A 21,172-nucleotide genomic window follows, 5' to 3' on the forward strand; every position below is an offset into this window, starting at 1 on the left:
CCACCAGTTGTGGCGTGGTCCCCTGAGTCAGAGTGAGAACCCCCAGTGCCACTCCTGACTTTTCTGAAACATTTAGGGAGAGGTTGTTTCCTGTAGGGAGGCTTAGAGCTGAAATCTGCAGTAGTGCCTGCGTTAGAGTCTGAAAGGCTGCCTCAGCTATAGGGTCTCATTGTATTATATGGGTGTTAGCTTTTTGGGTTTCTTTAATCAGTGTGTGTAGGGGTTTTGCTATTTCACCACATCTGGGAAATTGACAAAAACCAGTTAATCCCGAGAATTCCCACAACTGTTTTAAGGTCTTTGGAAGGGGAAGGCCAGTATGGGTTGGAGACATTCTTTATCAAGGGCACAAGTGCCCTTAGACAAGATAAGCCCTAGAAAGCTGGGCTTGTGGTTTGGAAACCTTATATTCGCAGGTGGCAAGGAAGTTTAGGAGGTCCTGGGTGGCCTGCTGACCCTGGGTTTCTGAGTTTGCAGTTAAAAGTAAGTCATCCAGATATTGAAGAACCACAGTACCTGGATATAAAAAGTTACTAAGGTCCTGGGCTAGAGCCTGGCTAAACAGGTGGGGGCTATCTCGAAAGCCCTGGGATAACACTGTCCAGGTAAGCTGAGAACTCTGGTCTAAACAGTCTTCAAAGGCAAACAGAAAATGGGAGTCAGAATGTAATGGTACACAGAAAAAGTCACCCTTAAGGTCTGGGACTGTAAACCACTATGCCTCTCCTGGTATTTAAGGGAGCAAGGTGTAAGGGTTAGGTACAGCCGTGTATAAAGGAATTACAGCTTCATTAATAAGCCTGAGATCTTCCACAAGCCTCCATTGTCCATTAGGTTTCTGTACTCCTAAAACTGGAGTATTAAAAGGGCTGTTGCAGGACTTTACTAGACTGTAAGCTTTTAAGTCGTTTATAATATCCTGTAGCCACTTTTTGGCTTCTCTTCTTAAGGGGTACTGTCTTTGGTTTAAAAAAAAAAAGAGGTGGGATCCTTTAGCCTTACTCAAATTGGGCATGCATTATTTGGCTGTCTGAATTGTCTGTCCATTGCCCAAACCTCACCATTAATCCCATCTTGAAATAATGGGTGGCAGAGGGGGATTTCCTCCCTGATGATGTTCATATAGAAAATGGCTCCTGCTCTAATAGGTCCCACCCTAGTAAGAGAGTGGGACTTTCTGGCATGATGAGGAAGGCATGAGAGAAGAGTATATCTCCCCAATTACAGCTTAGGGGCTGGGGGAAGTATCAGGAGACTGCTTGTCCTAGGACTTCTCGGAAAGTTACAGACTTGGAGGACAGCTGTCCAGGGCAGGAGAGTAAAATGGAGAAGGCCGCACCAGTGTCCAGGAGGAGATGAACTTCCTGGCCCTCTATGGTCAGCTTTACCTGTGGCTCTGTGAGGATAAGGACTTGGGCTGGCACTTGCCCCGGGCATCCTCATTCCTGCTGTTGGGTCATCTGCTTAGCCACCTCAGGCCCTGGGAAAGTGGGCTTTCCAGTGATCCCCTTGGCACAGTGGGCAAGGATGAGGTGTCCATTTCTCTGGGGACAATTCCTTATAAAGTGTCCCATTAGGCCATAGTACCAAGCTCTGCCAGACTGGTGGCTAACCCAAGCCTTTGCCTCATTTGAGCCCCTTGGGCCTGCTTGCCTCAGGGCCATGACTAGTGCCGTGGCTTTTCTCTGATCTCTCCTGTTCCTTTTAGCCTGTTCCTCCTGGTGTCTATTGTAAAACACCGAGGTTGCTAGGTTTATTAATCATTCTAGATTCTGTTCTGGCCCCAGGGCCAGCTTCTGGAGCTTCCTCCAAGTGTCTGCTGCTGACTGCAGAATAAACTTGTCCTTTAGTATTAACTGACCCTTGATGGAGTCTGGTGACAGGGGAGTATACTTTCTCAAGGCCTCCTGCATTCATTCAAGGAAAGCTGTGGGGTTTTCTTTCCCTGAGTTATGGTGGATAACATTGCATAGTTCATGGACTTCTTCCTAGTTCACCTTAATCTCTCAAATATGCAGGTCAAGAGGTGCCCACGACTCCAGGCCCCCCATTCTGAGTCAGGATCCCAGCGAGGGTCCATGCTAGGGATTACGTGTCTACCTGTGTGAAATCTATCATTTTCCTCTGGTGTAATTTGATCATGTACTTGACTAAAGTACCAGATGTCCCTAAACTCTTGAGCTGCTGCTAAAGCAGCCTCTGTCTCATTGCTGGTTCAGGGTTTGATTAAGCAATAACATATTTTTTCAATCTAATTCGAAGGACTGATGCAGGCTCTGCAAAATATCTATGTACTAGTCTGGGTCATCTGAAAATTTTCCTAAATCCACTTGATTTGCTTTAAGTCAGAAAGTGAAAAGGGAGTGTGCACATTAGTTGGACCGAATTCTCCTCCTACTGCCTGTAGGGGGCAGAGTCTGGGCATCCTAGTAGCCTAAGAGGCCTTGGCTGTTTCGGCCTCTCCAGTTCCTTTTGGATTATTGGAGCTAAGGAGGTCTGGACAGCCTCCAGGGAATAGAGGCTGAGGGTGGAGCCACAGGGAATCCCAAATGTGGGGGTAGCCCTGAGAAGGGGTTAGTAGGGTATGGGGAACAGGCCCTTACATAACTGAGGATTATTCCTTAGAGAAAAGAAAACTTGCACATAGGGGACCTCAAACCATTTACCTTCGCTCTTACAAAACAGGTCTAATTGTAGAACGGTGTCATAATGGATACTTCCCTTAGGAGGCCAGGTTTCTCTACTTGGCAGGGGATATCTTGGCCATGCTGTTCAGCAGAGAAAAATGAACCGTTTCTTCTTCAAAGATTGTGTGTCAAATTGATTCCAGTTCCCCAGGATGCATTTTAAAGGAGACTTTATCTTGGGAAGAGTAGCACCCATCTGAAATCAAATACAGGAACACCCACATCCCTGGTTATTAATTGCAGTTGCTAAGTCTCGGGCATCCCCCATTTTATGGTGCAAGCCCTGGGGCATCCCCATTACAGCACCTCATAATTTCCTTGTGCCCAAGATGCATGATCATCTGTTTGGGGCCTCCCATGTGCTGGGCTTAATCACTCTTACTAGCATCATGGGTACTCAAGCTCACTGTCTGCATGCCTTTAGTGACCACCATAAAGACATGTGGATTTCCAGGAAGGGTGGTTCATACCAGCGAGTCTCTGAGCCAGGTCAGTGAGATTTGGGTGATGGGCATCAATATTCCCTAGCAAGAGTTCCATTAATATAGGCCTGATTATAAAGCTAACCTAGGAGTATAAACTTGCAGGGAGGTACCTCTGAGCCCACAATTCAAAGAAGGTGGGGCCACGTGCCAAGGCTGGAATCAATGCCCTCAGGACCCTGGCCTCCTCACCCTATCCACTTTCCATTGTAGGAAAATGCCCTAGGGTTGTGGGGCATGTAATTTTTTAATTTTTTTATTGCATCTATTTTTTTATTGCATCTATTCTATTTTTCTCTCTCTTCTTTTTTATCAGACTAGCTTGTGGTCTATTTTGTTGATATTTTCAAAAACTAGCTACTGGATTTATTGGTATTTTGAGTCTTTTTGTGTCTCTATCTCCTTCAGTCCTGCACTGATCTTAGATATTGCTTGTCTTTTGCTAGCTTTCAAAGTTTTTTGATCTTGCTCCTCTAGAGCTAGAGGATGCTAATCTAATTTTGATGATAGGGTGTTGAGTTTAGATGTTTCCTTGCAACTCATGTGGGCATTTATTGCTATAAATTTCACTCTAGACACTTCTTTAAATGTGTGTCAGATACTCTGGTATGTTTTGTCTTCATTCTTATTGGTTTTGAAAACATCTTTATTTCTACCTTCATTTCATTATTTTTTCCAGTAGCTATTCAGGACCATTTTTTTCAGTTTCCATTGAGTTATGGGGTTTTGAGTGAGTTTCTTAATCCTGAGTTCTAATTTGATTGCACTGTGGTCTGATAAACTGATTTCTCTTCTTTTGCATTTTCTGAGGAGTGATTTACTTACAATTATATGGTCAATTTTAGAGTATATTCTGTGGATTTGGGGTGGAGACTTCTGTGGATGTCTATTAGGTCCGCTTGGTCTAGATCTGAGTTCACATCCTGGATATCCTTGTTAATATTCTGTCTTGGGGATCTAACATTGACAGTGGAGTATCAAAGCCTTCCACTATTATTGTGTGGGAATCTAAGTGTTTTTGTAGGTCGTTAAGTACTTGCTTTATGTATCTGGGTGCTCCTGTATTGGGTGCATTTATATTTAAGATAGTTAGCCCTTCTTGTTGCATTGATCCCTTTAACATTATGTAATGTCCTTCTTCATCTATTTTGATCTTTGTGGTGTAAAGTCCATTCATCAGACTAGAGATTGTAGCCCCTGATTTTTTTTGCTCTCCATTTGCTTAGTAAATGTTCCTTCATTTATTTGAGTCTGTGTGTGTCTCTGTTAGTGAGATTGGTCTCCTGAATACAGCACACCAATAGGTCTTGACTTTTTATCCAATTTGCCAATCTGTGTACTTTGATTGGGGCATTTTGCCCTTTTGCATTTAAGGTTAATATTGTTATGTGTGAATTTGATCCTGCCATTTTGATGCCAGCTGGTTGTTTTACCCATTAGTTGCCTCAGTTTCTTCATTGTATCGATGCTCTTTACCATTTGGCACACTTTTGCAGTGGCTGGTACCAGTCGTTTCTTTTCATATTTAGTGCTTTCTTCAGGAGCTCTTGTAAGGCAGGCCTGGTGGTGCTCAAATCTCTCAGCAGTTGCTTGTCTGTAAAGGATTTTTTCCCCCTTCACTTATGAAGCTTAGTTTGGCTGGATACAAAATTCTGGTTTGAAAGTTATTTTCTTTAAGGATGTTAAATATTGGCCCCGACTCTTCTTGTTTGTAGGGTTTCTGCTGAGAAATCAGCTGGGATTCTGGTGGGCTTTCCTTTGTGGATAACCCAAACTCTCTCTGTCTGTCCTTAGCATTTTTGTCTTGATTTTAACCCTGGTGAATCTGATGATTATGTGCCTCGGGGTTGCTCTTCTTGAGGAATATCTTTGTGCTGTTCACTGTATTTCCTGGATTTGAATGTTGGCCTGCCTTGCTAGGTTGGCGAAGATCTTCTGGATAATATCCTGAAAAGTGTTTTCCAGCTTCATTTCATTTTTCTCATCACATTCAGGTACACTGATCAAATATAGATTAGGTCTTTTCACATAATCCTGTATTTGTTGGAGGCTTTGTTCATTTATTTTCACTTTTTTCTCTAATCTTGCCATCTCCTTTTATTTCATTGAGTTGGTCTTCAATCTCTGATATCCTTTCTTCTGCTTGATCGATTTGGCTATTGAAACTTGTGTATGCTTTGTGAAGTTCTCATGCTGTGTTTTTCAGCCCCATCAAGTTGTTTGTTTTTTTCTAAGCTGGTTATTCTAGTTAGCATTTTGTCTAACCTTTCCTCAAGGTTCTTATTTTCTTTGCATTGGGTTAGCACATGTTCTTTTAGTTCAGAGAAGTTTGTTATTACCCACTTTCTGAATCCTGATTCAGTCAATTTGTCAACCTCAGCCACCATTCTCTTAGATCAAGGTTATTTATTACAGTTTGACTTGTTTATTACAGGCAGGACTTGTAAATAGAGAACCCAAAATCCACAGGAAAAAAAAGAGGCCTTGAAACCTCACCATGAAACAGTTTGCCTCATTATGGTCCAACAAATGACAAACTATCACACAACCACAGGAAGGGATCCATGGAAAAGCAGGTAGAAACTTCAGATAATGTTTTGATAGAAGAAAATTTAAAATAGCAGTATCCAAAATGGCCATACACTCTGGATTCAACTTGCAAAAATATTTTTGCAAGTGGAACATAAAAGAAAAATATCCATTATTTTACTAGTGTGTTAGGAAAAGAATTTTTAATTATTTAATACTTTTAAATGTTATCAGTTTGGCCAGCATCATATAAGATGTTGAACATAAAAGAATTATAATATCCATTATAGCTTTTGTAAAGGAATAAAATTGACAGCCATTGATTATGTATAACATGTCAAGGGATGTACATAAAATATTGCAATTAACCCTCACAAAAAAAATTACAAGGTAGATAGTATCATCTCCTTCTTTCACATAACACAAAATAACTTGCTAGTAGTTGACTACAATAGACTGTGATATGGTTCCAAATCTTTACTCCCTCCCCAGTAATAGAATCATCTGTGTATCCTCTTTGCCATGTAAATTTGCAGTGGCCCTTTGACTATGGGTTTAGCTGTGTGACTTGTTTCTGCTGATGGCATGTTAGCAGATGAGATGCAAACAGAGGCTTAGAATGTGCTTTTGCACTGGACTTGCTCTCTTGGCCCTCTGCCATCACCAGTCTAGCCTTCTGGTCCCAAAAAGACACATAAAACAGAGCCATTGCCACTGAGCCATGCCTAGAGCTATCCCCCATTCAACAAACACACAGGCTGCCCCACCACCACTGAGCCAAGCCTAGATCAATCTATCACCCATTCAACAAACACACAGGCTGCCCCACCAACATGTGAGCTAAACTGCTCCTTACTGTTGTATGCCACTGAAATTTTGGGATTGGTTACTGCCTAGCACTATGTTCTGGCCAAGGTTAACTGAAAAGTGACTAAGTTAGAAGTCAACCCCAGACCTGAAAATCCATTGTCTATTTTTCTGGACCATACAATCAAAGTCTAAAACTTTTTCAGAATCACACTTGATACATGGACAATCAGGCTGAACCAAATGACATACTGAAAAAATCTTTTTCATGCTTCTTACTTTCTCACTATAATCCCACACACATAAATATTCAAATTGGGTTGGTCCATGTCCTACAAATGACAGTGTAGTCTATTAAACCTGTTCCAATGCAAGTCTTGCTGTGGTCTTCAAAAATAGTGCTGAATGTGGTTGAGAATAAATGTAACATAATAATGTCAGTTAGATAAACAGAACTGTAGTTGTTAAAAATATGGCAGGGAAATGGTTACATAGGGAAATAGCTAAATAAATTGTGCTGTATCCAAATGATGAAATATTATTTATTTTATATATAAAACTAAATATATGTATATTTGCTTATTTTTGCATGAGCATAGTGGAAAGTACATGCCAAACTGTGACACTGGTTACCTCACAGTGGGTGATGAGCACAGTACTGGGTGAGAGTTTATGAGCATTTACTTTATAAATCTGTATATTTCAATATGATTTTACATACCTTTTCAGCCATTGTTTCTTTAAATATTTATTCTCCTCCTTTCTCTCTCCTCCCCTTCTGATACTCCCATTATGTCTATGTTAATGTATTTGATAATCTCCCACATTTTCTTTCTGAGATTCTGTTCAGTTTTGTATTGATTTGTATTATTTTTTCTCTCTATTCTTCATCTGGATACCCTCTATCAATCTATTTTCAAGTTGTTTTTTTTTCACTACCTCAAATGCACTTTGAGCCACTCTGGTAAATGCTTTATTTCAGTTATGTACTTTTCAATCCCAGAATTTCCACTTGGTTCCGTTTTATAATTACTGTTTATTAACAGTCTCTATTTGATGCCACATTGTCATCCCACCTTCCTTTACCTCTTAAATCACTGTTTCCTTTAGTTCTGTGAACATATTTGTATAATGGCCATCATAAAATATATTGTTATTAAATATGGTATCTGGTTACTCTCACAAGCAGTTTCTACTGCCTTCTTCTCTTCAGTGTATCGGTCATACTTTGCTGTTTCTTCATATGGCTTGCAATACTTTTTTGAAACTGGACATTTTAGTAATATGTTGTTATCAGCACCAGGTACTGGCATTCCCTCTAAGACTTGTTTTTGTTACTTGCTTATTTTTCAGTGATTAGTGAGGTCTATTTCTCCCACCCGCTACTCCCTACCCCTACCCCACAGTGTTAAGCCTCTGATGTTGCTCCTTAGGGAGGCACAGGTTTGGGTATGACCACAGTCACCCTGGATGACTGGGATGAACAGTATTGGGACAGTTCTCTTTCTTTCCCTGTTGACTCCTAGATGTTTAACTCTGCTAATTGGCTGCCAATCATTCTGTTGTTTTCAACAATTCCCTGAGGCATAAAGGTTTTTATAAACTAATCCAATCAAACTGTGACTCCTTTGGAGACAGTTTCTGAGGTTCATGTTTGAGATTTGTTCTGACCCCAGCAGGACTTCTCCCAGCTCTTTTATTCTCCTGTCCTCTCCTGAAGACAAGCTGGCCAGTTTACCATGTAGAAAGTATTGTCCTTAGACCTAGACCCATGAATCAATTGCCTTTCAGCAGAGAGGACCCTTAGGTTGGAACTTCTCCGCTCTCTATTGCAAATGAAGTCAGTTCTTTCAGGAAGAGATTAGAAGCTACCTGTCATATGGCCTGCATCTCCCCTGGGCAGAATCTCTGAGACAGCTCTGGAGCTGGAGGTGAGAATGATGCCAAGCTTCTCTCTGCTCTAGCTAAGTCCTTAGTGCAGTTAGGGGAGCAGGGGTGTGACATCAGACTGGGGTCTTCTTGGTTTACCTCTTCTGACATGGAACCATCACCCCACCAGCTGTGCTGGGAGAAGAGTGATGATGGCCTTAGTATTTTCAGTTTCCTCTGTTGCATAACACAGGCTGAGCAGAAGAAGGGAGCCCTCACCCCTCACCTGCACTTGCCTGGAACTCTGCCTCAGTAACAGGTAGTTGGGGGCAAGATGAGAAATGCTGATATCCTGCTCCTCACAGGAAGGAAGCAGAGGGAGCCGGGGGAAGAGACAACTCTGTGTTCTTGGAGGCAGCCAGGAAAACAGTCCACCTCCTTGCTTTGTGGGCCCAGCAAAGGTGCATGGGGCAGATTATGACTTGTCAGAAACTTAAGCAATTGGTTAACCTACAGGGATCATTTGAAAAGCTGTGATTTTTTTCCATCTCATGTTTTGTAGGTCATTACCAATCAAAAGAATTATATGAGTAGTCTTTATTAAATGTGTGAGACTGTTCATTCCCTCACATAGCATATTAAGAGTATGGTAGGTGAGAGACACAAAGTGCTTATTAATCCCATGTTATAATGACAGTAAGCAGGAATTTTTAATCCTTAAAAGCTGCTCTTCCAAAGAGAAGTTGAAATAAAGCAGATAATCAGTTCTTTCAGCTTCCTGCCCTTTGTCAGTGTATACTCACGTGGGCACTACTCATTCTTGAAGTATTCATGACCCAATAATGTTAGTGATGAAGGGCATGTTGTAGACACACAGATGGTGACTTGAGATGTAGCCCAACTGCTATTGATTTAGAATAAGCAAGACTATGCAACAGGCATAGCCTCTCATTAAATGTTTCTCAACTACTCACTAAAACTTTATTGAATAAAGAGTATGATGTTAGATTATTTCCATATTCCATAAAATATTAATATGAAAATAGAGGCTGCTTTTTTGCTCTTTTGGGCAAATAACTAGTTGATTGAGATATCCTGTGTTCAGCTTCAAAATGCTTTGGTTCAGTTATTTTTATCCTGGAATTGACAAATTTCACCACACATACATTCAAGGATATAGTGAAGCAAACCTTCCAGATGCGAGGTAAAAGATACCGCACAGTATAACACATATGGGACTGAATGAAGCAGCGTTTACACTTTCAGTATCAACAAAAGCAGTAAATGAATCAACTGAAGTATATGTATGGTTCTTTTCACAGTAATACAGGACTATGAAAATAGCTGCAGACAAGCTGTGCAAAGCAATCCTGATAACTTATGAAAAAACTTAAAATTCTGTGACCTTTACATACAGTTTTTCAAAAAACAAAACAAAAAAACTTACTTCCATTTATAAATGTATATGGAAATTTAAAATACAGGAAAATATTTGTTTAGTACATTAGAATTAGAGTGTTTTATTGTAAAAGTCTTTTTAAGAGTAGTTTGAACAGCGTTTGCCTTTTACTTCTCCTGGTAATGTAAGTGGTGAGCATGTTTTCTATGCCTCGGAAACGGATCCAAACTTAGGACTCTGACGATCCACCAACACTGTAATCCTTTCAGCTTCTAATGTCATCACCTATCTCTCAGTTCCTTAAATGTGAGTTTTTCTCCATGCAGATTTTGCTAGGATATCTGTATCTTTTTCCTCACTGATGTTAAAACCCCAGCTTCAGTAATCTCCTGGATGCTTACCTAGAGTCTCTCCAATGGCAGTAGTGTCAGTATTCCAACGGTCAGTAATTTCTTCAGTCAACCCATGTGCACTTTTTGCATGGTTTACTCTAGCATTATCGCTTTTCCTCTTTCCTGGCCAATTTCATCTTTTGATTTTCCAGGTCTGTAAAACAATCACACGGGTTTATAACTGGGAGACAAGGTGACCACACTTTTGTCTGTGTGAACAGATACACAGTGACCAATCACCTAATTTGAAAGAAGGGATTGGTCACTAATGATATGTATATGCAATCCACAGAGTGATGAGTGGTCTACAGAATTAGCCTGTGAAGTCTGTCCTTTCATATACCATAATAACTGAAATTTGAACTGGTTAGAGGGATACTAACGTTGTTTAAATTGTGGAAGCAACTACTGTCAGCCTATGTAATCAACAAATATTTAATTATCCATGTAATGCACATCAAAGGATTGTATTGTATGAATGAGAAGTGTGGATTATTAATAAAAAGTCATTCTGTTACAGATACAGCTAAGGAGAAAAATCTGCATAATTAACTATAATACTAGATACAGCATGAGTACTAGCGAATGGTATAAACACAGGGCCACGAAAGCACAATCCTGTAGTTCCAAACTAAAAATCTAAACAGCATGACAGTTAAGCAGTAAGAGCCCTGCTAATCAACACTTTCTAGCTTGTTTCTACCCATAACTGTCAGAAAAGTTATGTTCCTAATTGCACTTTTTTAGGGTTGTATTACCTCACAAAGTCAGTTCTCAAGACTATGTTTGACCTAATTGAAGAGTCAATTTCACATTTTGTCTTAGAAAAGGAAATAATGTATTTTGAGAGTCTAGTAAATATTTTCCCCCAGGAGGTTTCAGAAAAGTGTTCAGGCACTGCTGACTATGTAAGCAAGATTTTTAAATCCTCCTCCTCTGATGTCAATACAACCCTCAATATCTTATTTTTAAAAACACACACAGGTAGGGTGTATAAGTGGAAGACCACAGACAAGCAATTTGAGAAAGGAAAGACTTACATTGTAAACATTTAAAGAGTCCCTTTTTAAAGATTTTAGGCACATTTCTTTAGATGTTACTTGTTTTAAAATAGAATAGTCTTTCTCCATAACGAAGGGCAGCAAACTGAAACTCACATCTTGTGTGTCTTAGAATGTTTTGCCCAGGTGCAGCACTTTGGATATCACAATACAGGTTCATACTGTATTAGTTACTTGTGCTGCTAGAACATTACTCATTTCTTAAGGTTTCATTGTGCTCACATTAAAGCTTTTGTCCAAAGCTCTATTCTTGGCTGGAAATGGCAGCTCACACCTGTAATTCCAGCACTTTGGGAGGCCTAGGCATAGTAGTGCACATTTCTAGTCCCAGGTACTTGGGAGGTTGAGGTGGGAGAATCACCTGAGCCCTAAAGGTCGAGGCTGGAGTAAGCAATGATCACATCACTGCACTCTAGCTTGGGCAACAGAGGGAGACCCTGTCTCAAAAAAATAAAAAAAACCTCTCTCCTAAAAGCAGCCTATAATTGTGCCTTCAGTAGTAAAAAGGGTAAATGAGAAAGGTGTGACCTCCTTTCACGTACAGTTGCCCTCTTTCTCCTGGTGGTAGTCTCCCTGGTGTGGAGGAGGAAGGAAAGAAAAAAGATGACTCCATTTGTACTTCAATGGTGACCTTTAGTGGTGAGGGCTCACTATATACTTTGTTAGTGTGAAGAGCTGTTGCTATTTTAATTCTTATGTCCAAAGTGACCACTTGCTATCTTCCGGTCCTTTTATCATCATATGGCTGTGGCAAGGAGAGAGGCCCCTCTGGTGAAATGGCTCATCTCAGCAGGTTCTCTTGAAAGGTTCTGGCCCAAATCTTGATTCTCTCAAGATAGAAACTGAAAGTCTTTCAGAATCTTTTATTCTGGGCTTATCAGCATTACCCTTCATTTTAATGAAAATAACATCCTATTAATCTCATGCATTGCAATTGAGATTGCAAAAGTTAAAATCTCTATGGGTAGAAATTAAAATTTCACATAACTTTGACAAAAATACTATGCTTTTAAAAACTATACCATAGACCAACTTGTAACATGATAATGATTCCTTATAGTTTATAATAGCAAGGAATTAAAAACAATTGCAATATGGTGAAATTATAAATTCATATAATGAAAGGTCAAATAATGTTTTATTTTCCAAGCATGTTGTCGCTGAACATTTACTTTGTAGTTAGTTCTGTGATATTCCAGGCCATTGAAAAGAAAGTGGCAGCTTTATCTACACTGAACTGGAATGACTTCCATGATATATTTGTAGGCAAAATAGCTAGAGCATGTGCTTCAGTTTGGGGAAAATTTTGTATGTTCATAAATGATATATATATATTTTTGAGACGGAGTTTTGCTCTTGTTACCCAGGTGGGAGTGCAATGGCGTGATCTCGGCTCACCGCAACCTCTGCCTCCTGGGTTCAGACAATTGTCCTGCCTCAGCCTCCTGAGTAGCTGGGACTATAGGCACGCGCCACCATGCCCAGCTAATTTTTTTTGTATTTTTAGTAGAGATGAGGTTTCACCATGTTGACCAGGATGGTCTCGAGCTCGTGACCTCATGATCCACCCACGTCGGCGTCCCAAAGTGCTGGGATTACAGGTGTGAGCCACCGCGCCCGGCCCATAAATGATATGTTAATGTGTATATAGTAAGAGGTGTGTGTTACCTCATTTTACAAATAAGAAAATAGACGTTTAAGAAGCTTAAGAAAATAGAATCACAGAATCAGTGGTGGCATACTGTGATTTCAATTTGTTTATCTGAAAATCACAAGCCTTTTCCAATACAATACATTTAACCCCTGATTAATCTTATCCAGGATAGAGTTGAATTTTTTAAATACTATTGGTAGACCTTGGAAACATAATACAATTTATTTGTGAGTTTCATGAAGGCAGGTACCCTACAAAGCTACCTTTCTGTCCCCAGTGCTCTGGTATGGCACACTGTAGAAAAGTTTTTAAAGTAATAAAAAGCAATGCTGCATTTTTGTGCACAAGCAATGCATATAACTTCATTAAGTGGTGAATAAATCAATCACTAGCTCTTCGAACCATCACAAGAGTAACAGAGTGTCTTATGATTTCTGCAGGCCCAATGAAATTTTAGTTTAATGGGCTAATTATTACATTCAAGCCTCAAACTTGCATATCAAACTTTAGGGAGTATTTATCATCACCTGTTCTGTGCTGTTAATGGAAAAAACTATTCATTGCCAATAATAAATTTTAAGTCTTATGCATAGCATGAAATTGTCCATTATTAATTCATCTGAAAGTTCAGGCTAGTAAACTTCTGCTTATTTTCAGGTCATTCCTACAAAGTACAGTGGGTCAGATAACTGTTCATGTGACATCACTGCTGCCCCAGGAACAGGCGATCATAAAGTCACTGTAAAAGGTATACTTCAGGTCTAGATAAACAGCCTACTAAATGTAAGGTTTGAATGAAGCAACTGAGATTTAAATGAGGCAACTGAGGCCAGTTATTGGAATAAAGAAATTTAATCAGCTCCTGGGCGAGGTTCTAGGTCCGACAGGAGGGGCCGGAGAAGTCGCGCTTCTCTTCTTGGGGTGTGGGGTTTTATAGGGAGTAGAAGTGGCTGATTGACTACGGGGGAAACAAAGACAAGGTAGTTCTATTGGGTATTAAAAGACTGGGGATGGGCGAGGTGAACAAAGCGGGGGCATTTCCATTGGGTATGAAGGGAGTGAGCACGGATGAGGGGCTGGCTGAGGACATACGGGGGAGCTACCATAGGGCAGGTTCTTGGCAGGCCTTTTCAAAATTTATGTCGGGTGCAGGGCTGAGATTGGAATGTGGAAATGGGCAAGGGGAGCCCGCGTGGAGAGGGCAAATGCTGAGCAATGTGCTCAGTATGATGACATAGTTTTTAGGCACGGAGAGAGAAGGGCGTGCCCATTCGGCTCCTAAGGAGGCACCGGCCTTACATTCCGACCTTTTTGATGATATAGGATGTCGCTTCTTTTCTGGCTACTTCCTGCTGAACAGGGGCAATGTGGGGGGGTCAGTTGGCTGGTGCCTCAGTCAGGATTCGGACATAGGGGTGAAGTAACATCTGGTTTATGGCTACCCTGGAAATTTCCCTTATGCGTCCTTGTAAAAACCTGAGAAAGAACGGGGCTAACATTAGTAGAAGACAAACTATGATTAAGGGAATGACAATGGGAGCCAGCCAGGTAAATATGAGAGATCGCCACCAGTTAAAGGAAGAGCCCCTGTATATTCTGTTTCTTTCAGAGGTCTTCTTGGAGGTGGTAGAGAGTATTGACGTTTTCTTCTACTAGGCCTGTTTCATTGATGTAATAGCAACACTGTTCCTGGAGAAACAGACAGGTACCCCCTTTTTCTGCCATTAGCAGGTCTAGGGCCTGCCAGTTTTGGAGAGTTACCTGAGCCAGTGATGTTATCTGTCGCTGGAGAGATGCCAGAGAGGTGGCTGATGCTTTAATGGCCACCCGGAAATTGTCCTCCAGTTGAGCGGCCGAAGTGACGCTGTAACCTATGGCTTCACTTTTTATTCCAGCTGCTGCTAGAGAGGATGCTAAAGAGAGGCCTATTACTATTGGGAGGAAGACTGCTCATTTGTCCTGGTGATTAGGGGATGGTACGATGAGGGACAGGAACTCAGCTTGCCCATACACTTTTAACTGTGGGACTAGGGCGACGGGCACACAGGGGAACGTGAAGGACGTTTTGATAACTTAGGTTAGGGTTCCATTATACCAAAAGTATCCTCCTGGGGGCGCATAAAGGGAAGATTTTACATTCACTGTGGTGTTGCACTTGAGGCTGGGGTTGTTAGCTGTTCCATAACATAGAGAGAGAGAGAGAGGGGGAGTGTATTTTGAATAATGGGATTTCCGTTAAGGTGGTGGTAGGTCCTCTGGGCGTTTGTGACAGGTTGAATTTGGTCTGGAGGGGAACTGCGGCTAAGTGGTGGTTGGTTATGGGATGCACATAGAAAACAATTTGTGAAGTTTTTGGCTTTAGTTAAGCTTAACATGTTAGCACCTTGCCGTACTAGTGTTATCCATGAGAAAGGCTGGGGAGTGTTGCTCGAGGGCTTGATTTGGTTAGTTAAGGTGGCTTCCTTCATTTTGTTGGATGGTGTTGCTGAATGAGTTAAGTTGGTTTATTTTTATGGGGCAGAGTGTAGGTATAGATTTAATATATTAGCCACGTGCCACTGGGGTGGCTATTTTGAAACTAGGAGTAGATTTTGTTTGCAGTGCCCTTTTCCCAGCGGATGTTCCAGGGGTTGCGGATAACAAGAGACACTCTACCTTGATTGTTGAGAAGGAGCATATTACTAGGTGGGGAGCCTTCAGTATGAAAGGGCTTGCGTATAACACAATTAGTGTACGGGCATCCACCATAGGTCTGATTCTATAAACTACAGCGGTCCTGGGTTTGCTGATATAGAAAACAGAGGGTAAAGGCATCTTTAGAACTCCTAATAGTGTTGGACTTGGATTGCGGGAATTTGGGCTTTATAGCTGACTGGCACCCTGTGGGTTGGCAGTCTGCGGGCGAGGTAATGAGTTTTAGTGATGGGGCTATTTGTTTAGGACCCTTGAAGGTAGAACCACCAGACGTAGTAAGGACTGGCATTAAGGGGAAGGACTAGAACGATTGTGATGAGAAAGGTTTGGAGGGTTAGAGGGTAATGAGCAAGGGCCTTGTGTGAGGCGAAGGCGAGTGGCACCTAAGGGTTTGGACCTCCACTGGTGATTCTTGGGGGCCAATTTGAGGTGGGACACATGATACCAAGGGGTGTGGCCTAAAAGTTTGGCGGTACTTGGGGTGGTCAGGACAATGATGTGGGGTCCTGACCAGCTGGGCTGCAGAGACTCTGGTTTGAGTTCCTGGAGGAGAACGCTGTTACCTGGCCGGAGAGGTAATGCTAGATGGGAGTCCTCCAGTCCTGGAACTGCGGGAAGAGTGCAGTCCACATGTTCCCTGAGTAAGTGGCGGAGGAGAGAGAGGTAGGGGAGGTAGGAAGCTAGAGGAGGTGGTTGTACTGGGAGATTGTGAGAAACTAAAAAAGGCCTGCCATGAGAGGGCATATGGGTAAAGTTAATTTGCTAGTCTTGGGCTGGTAATTTGCCCTGCATCTGTGAGTAGGGAACTGTAGCCTTAAGCCACCCTGAGACGAGACTTTAGAGTAAGTGGCACATGCTTTGTGTACTTGCTCAATTGTCTGTCATAAGCCCTTAGTTTGGGGAGTAAGGTGAATACTTAAATAGATTACTGAGGTGACTGGTAGCTGTGCTTTGGTGGGGGAAACCCGATATTCCCTAGACTTAAGGAAATTCAGGAGAGTGGCAGTATGCTGCTGTGACATGGAGAGGGAAGGGCTGTAAAGCAGCAGGTTGTTCACGTACTGTAAAAGGAGACTAGGCTGAGGGGGGCAAGAGGTTAGGTTAGCTGCTAATGCTTGTCTAAATATGTGAGGGCTGTCTCTAAAGCCCTGGGGCAGGACTGCCCAGGTTAACTGCTGCGAGAGGTTGGTGTTTGGATTGGTTTAAGTAAAGGCAAAGAGGAAATATTAATTTAATTTGGGTGTAGGGGAATGCTAAAAAAAAAGCATCCTTGAGGTTAAGGACTGTAAAATGAGAAGTGGTGGAGGGAATGTTTGATAATAGGGTGTGTGGATTGGGAACTACAGGGTGGAGGGGAATTACTGCCTCATTGATAAGGCTCAGGTCCTGAACCAGGTGAAAGCCGCACGGCTTTTGGACTGGCAAGATAGGAGTGTTGCAAGGGGAACTGGTAGGAATAAGGAGTCTCTGTGCTAGGAGTTAGGTGATAATAGGCTTTAGGCCCTGGTGGTGGGTTTTTGAGATGGGAAACTGAGGATGTGAGGGAAAGCGGGTAGGATTTTTAAGAAGTATTTTAACTGGCATGTGATGTCTGGCCATTACAGGCTTAGAGGTATTCCATATTAAGGGATTAACCACATTAGGAGGGATAGGGGGTTGAGACAAGGGGTTGAGCCCGGGCATAGGGTTGGTTAGGAGGGGCAGTAGGAGGCGAGTGGGTGATGGGTTTGAGTATGGGGGCCAGTAAGTTGGAGAGTGGCCCCCACAGTTTGGAAAATATCTCATCCTAATAGGGGAACTGGGCATGAGGGTATGATTAGAAAAGAGTGAGAAAAGGGGTGTCTTTGGAGGACACAGGCTAAAGGATGAGTTTGATTAGGGTAGGAAGGCTCTCCATTAATTCCCATAACTGAAACCTGGGAAGGTATACTAGGCCCTGAGTAGGAAGGCAATACAGAACAGGCAACCCCCATGTCCATTAAGAAGAAAATGGACTTACCCACTACTTGCAGGATTTTCCTAGGCTTGACAAGGGTGATGGGGGTCCTCGAGTCTGGGCTGCATCAATTGTCCATGAGGCCTAGGAGTTTAAACGAAGGGACTGCATTTTTGGACCAGCCTGCCCCTCACATGGAGATGCAGGGGGTGAGCCTGTAGTCCGGAATGGGCAGTCTACCTTCTAGTGTTTAGTCTGTTTGCAGATAGGACAGGGTCCAGGGGCTGGACCTGGATGGGGGCACAGTTAGGCCTAGTGCCCCTCCTGGCCGCATTTGAAGCAGGGCCTGGGTGGGACCTTTGAAGCAGTCTGGACAGGTCTTGGGGGACCTTTTTGGAGGAACTTGGAGGAGTTCCTTATACTAGACGCTGGGCGAGCTGCTGGCCTTAGGGGTGCTACAATGGCTTGGGTTTGGAGGCTTACCTGTTGCTGTAAATGGGCCTGGCGGATGGGCTCAGCCTTTTCCTCTCAGCTATTAAAACTTTAAATGCCATGTTTACCAGGTCTCGTATGGGAGTTTGGGTTTACTCAGGTATGTAGGACTATAGCGTTGGTTAATTGGTTAAGGAAGGCAGCTGGGTTAAGTTATAGGCCTGAGTGAGATAGGGGAATTTTTAGTGTAAACAGTAGGATTGGTGGAGAATGACCCCAGGCATTTTTAATGGTGGTTAAATTAGAGAGAAGGAACCGTGTACTTGGATGACACCTTTTGTTGTAGCCACTTTGCAGAGGGGACAAAGGAGAGAGTTCTCATTGGTGGGAGCGCTGTGTAGGTGAGTGTGAGCACTAGCAGGAGAGGCTATGTTAGGACCTGGGAGAGCAGAAGGAGGTTGGGGTTTTGAAAGAGGTGGGGCAGGAGGGATTGGGGATTTTGTGTAGAGGGAACAAAGAGGGGAACTCCCATTGGTGGGAGTGCTGTGTGAGCGAGTGTGGGCACTAACAGGAGAGGCCATGTTAGAAGGAGGAGGAGGAGCCGAGGGGGTTGGGAGGAGCAGAGGGGGTTGGGAGCAGCTTGAAAGAGGAGGAGGAGGGGGGGGTTGGGAGCAGCCTGAAAGAGGAGGAGGAGGAGGGGGGTTGGGAGCAGCTTGAAAGAGGAGGCCCACACAAGCCCCGTAGCTGTTAGGCTGTGGGACTACACATAAACTCACCCACTCACTCGTGCTGGGGGTAGGAAGAGAAACTGAAAGTACAGTTACTCCATAAAGCAGGAAACAGCCATTATTTAGAGAGAGAGAGAGAGAGGGAGATAAAGAGTTAGAAGTGGGAAACGGCCGCCAGCAGCCATCGAGAGAGAGAGAGAGAGAGAGAGAGAGAGAGAGAGAGAGAGTTAGGAGATAGCAGAAACAGGAGCTGAGAATACAGCCGAATCTGGATTTGCCGCTTATAATTTACTTAATTATCCGCTTACTTGTGCTGAGGTTAGGAAGAGAAACTGAAAGTGGCAGTTACTCAATTAGCGGGAAAGATAGATAGACGTTTTAGTGGTGTAAACCAGGGGTTTGGTCCTGCTTCTGGGCAGGGCCTGAAGTTGTAAACAGGGCTTCTGATTATCCAAACATTAGCCACTGCTGTGAAGATGATCGGTAGGACTGCCCAGTGTGAGTACGAGAGGGTGCAGAAATGAGGGGACGTCTCCCGCAGATTTCTGACCCTAGGTGACCCCTTACGGGGAGAAGACAAGAGCGTAGGGATGTCTCTGCCATGCTCAAGTCCTCAAAATGAGGCCAGGGCCCCGGCCTGCAGCGAAAGAGGGGAGGGGGAGTCCCTGACGTGGTCGCGTTTTCGAGCAGGGAGTCCAAGGAGCAGCCAGCAGGAAAAGTTGTGGGTAACAGCAGTCTTACCTCAAGGTGAGAGGCTCCCCTGTTCGGCTTTGAGTGCAGGAGTCAGTTTCCCCCAGGAGGGGAGGGGTCTTACAACTTGTAAGGTTTGAATGAAGCAACTGAGATTTAAATGAGGCAACTGAGGCCAGTTATTGGAATAAGGAAATTTAATCAGCTCCTGGGCGAGGTTCTACGGTCCGACAGGAGGGGCCGAAGAAGTTGCGCTTCTCTTCTTGGGGTGTGGGGTTTTATAGGGAGTAGAAGTGGCTGATTGACTATGGGGGAAACAAAGACAAGGTAGTTCTATTGGGTATTAAAAGAATGGGGACAGGCGAGGTGAACAAAGTGGGGGCATTTCCATTGGGTATGAAGGGAGTGAGCACAGATGAGGGGCTGGCCGAGGACATACAGGGGAGCTACCATAGGGCAGGCTCTTGGCAGGCCTTTTCAAAATTTATGTCGGGTGCAGGGCTGAGATTGGAATGCGGAAATGGTCAAGAGGAGCCTGTGTGGAGAGGGCAAATGCTGAGCAATGTGCTCAGAATGATGACGTAGTTTTTAGGCACGGAGAGAGAAGGGCGTGTCCATTTGGCTCCCAAGGAGGCACCGGCCTTACACTAAATTTCTGCATGAATACTGATATCAGCAATGTAACTTTCTTGCCTTTTTAAAAATATGCATAATTATTTTAGGGCATGCTCAGAATTTCCTAATGAAACCCAAACTTTTGGTTTGAAATAGAAAATTATGAATGGCACTAATGTTTAGTCTGCATTATTCACAATATATAAATACACTGATTAAATTTCAATACTTACTGTGTCGGACATTTTGTAGTTGTTACCATGATATTCATTGAACAATCATACTTTACCTATTAAGTCAGCATGTTCTTACAGTTCACACAATATATTTCTTTTTTCATGTGATTTCTAACAACTGGCTTAGAGTTTTTTTAAAATAATGAGTGGCTTACTTTGTTGGGTTTATATGTAAAAACAGCCTCAGATCTCAACCAAACAGACCAAAAAGACATCTAAACAACTCTCCACCCCAAATCCATAGAATATACATTCTTCTCAGCACCACATTGTACTTTAAAATTGACCACATAAAATCACTTCTCAGCAAATGCAAAAGAACGGAAATCATAACAACCAGTCTCTCAGACCACAGTGCAGTCAAATTAGAACTCAGGATTAAGAAACTCACTCAAAATGATACAACTACATGGAAACTGAACAAACTGCTCCAGAATGACTTCTGGAAAAATAATGAAATGAAGGCAGAAATAAAGATGTTCTTCAAAACCAGTGAGAATGAAGACACAACATACGAGAGTATCTGACACACATTTGAAACAGAGTCTAGAGGGAAATTTATAGCAATAAATGCCCACATGAGAAGCAAGGAAAGATCTAAAATCAACACCCTACCATCGAAATTAAAAGAGCTAGAGAAGCAAGATCAGAGAATATCAAAAGCTAGCAAAAGACAAGAAATAACTAAGATCAGGGCAGAACTGAAGGAGATAGAGACATAAAAATCCTTCAAAAAAATCAGTAAATCCATGAGCTAGTTTTTAAAAACATCAACAAAATAGACCACAAGCTAGGCTAATAATAAAAAAAGAGAAAAATTGAATAGATGCAATATAAAATGATAAAGGGGATATCACCACATATTCCACAGAAATACAAACTACCATCAGAGATTACTACAAACAACTCTATGCATACAAACCAGTAAATCTAGAAGAAATGGATAAATTCCTAGACAGTT

At 42.5% G+C, this 21,172-nt stretch overlaps 1 long non-coding RNA gene across 1 annotated transcript in view; it reads left to right on the forward strand.

The window, feature by feature from the left end:
* The window catches only part of LOC105726385 (uncharacterized), a 60,045-nt gene that overhangs the window by 31,435 nt on the left and 7,438 nt on the right, over positions 1–21,172 (forward strand). The window lies entirely within an intron of this gene.

This window comes from Aotus nancymaae, unplaced genomic scaffold, assembly GCF_030222135.1.
Source record: "Aotus nancymaae isolate 86718 unplaced genomic scaffold, 86718_ANA_hifiasm-v0.15.2.pri h1tg000051l, whole genome shotgun sequence".
Taxonomy (NCBI): Eukaryota; Metazoa; Chordata; class Mammalia; order Primates; family Aotidae; genus Aotus; species Aotus nancymaae.